The 1,014-nt window shown below is 29.8% G+C and overlaps 1 non-coding gene across 1 annotated transcript; it reads left to right on the forward strand.

The window, feature by feature from the left end:
• Positions 1 to 490: 490 nt before the first annotated feature.
• Positions 491 to 562, forward strand: TRNAT-UGU (transfer RNA threonine (anticodon UGU)). Its single transcript has one exon. It is a non-coding gene; the product is annotated as a tRNA-Thr (tRNA).
• The last annotated feature ends 452 nt before the right edge of the window (positions 563 to 1,014 follow it).

Here is a 1,014-nt window from a genome sequence, read left to right on the forward strand (position 1 = left end):
GAGGCCTCTAGGGGCGTAGCCGCTAGTTATATATATATTGACATTGGATGGTTTTGAGCCAATTTTGGGGCTGGGGGTCAGACATTTCCATCGCCCAAAAATAATTTTTTTAAATGTTATACTTTTAATTTTTTTTATATTCTTTTATAAAAATTTTATCTTAAGTTTTTTTTAAAATTACAACATAGAAACTAACATCTCGAACAACTACAAAAAGTTTAAACCTGTAATGTAAGAGCTCCAGTGGCGCAATCAGTTAGCGCACGGTACTTCTACACTGTTATGCCGGGGTTATAAGTTCGAATTTCACCAGGAGCAATACGTTTTTGAACGTTGATACTTATGAATATTATTGAATACTATTTATAGGGTAACTGCCCTACTGACGTTTGCCTAATTTTATTGTTTTTAAAAGATACAAATTATTCAGAATTTACTTAATATTCACTATGAATTTGTATTATCTTAAATTTTTTTTCTTGTACAAGTGGCCTATTTAGCTCAATGGTAGAGCACTCGTCTTGTAAACTAGGGACCGTGAGTTCAAACCTCACAGGGGGCAATCAATTTTTGTGATACTCAAGTTATATAGTAGCTTCTCTATTATTTTTCCGTTTAGGTACGCAATACTTGTTCTATATAATTAAGCTTCTCCTACTTAGATATTTCTTCAATTTTAAATGTATTTAATACTTTGTGGTTGATGAGAGACACTGAAAAAGTTATGCAAAAAAAAAGATTTATACATATTTCATTTTTCATAGTATTTTTAAATTAATGAAAATAATTAAATTAAGATTTGGGGAGGGGGGAGGGTGTGTGTGTGTGTTTATTTTGAACACAAATTATCCTAATATGTTTTCTAACAAAAAAAATTTAAACAGCGATGTATTTTACTTTTTAAAGTTGGTTAAAAAAAGGTCTGTAAAATGCAATAAATTGTCCTGTATAGTATGCAAAAAAATCTACATAATCTTTATGTACTCGATAGATTGAAATAGTTAAATGATTATC

This window comes from Acartia tonsa, chromosome 1, assembly GCF_053477335.1.
Source record: "Acartia tonsa isolate MP-2025a chromosome 1, ASM5347733v1, whole genome shotgun sequence".
NCBI classification, from domain to species: domain Eukaryota; kingdom Metazoa; phylum Arthropoda; class Copepoda; order Calanoida; family Acartiidae; genus Acartia; species Acartia tonsa.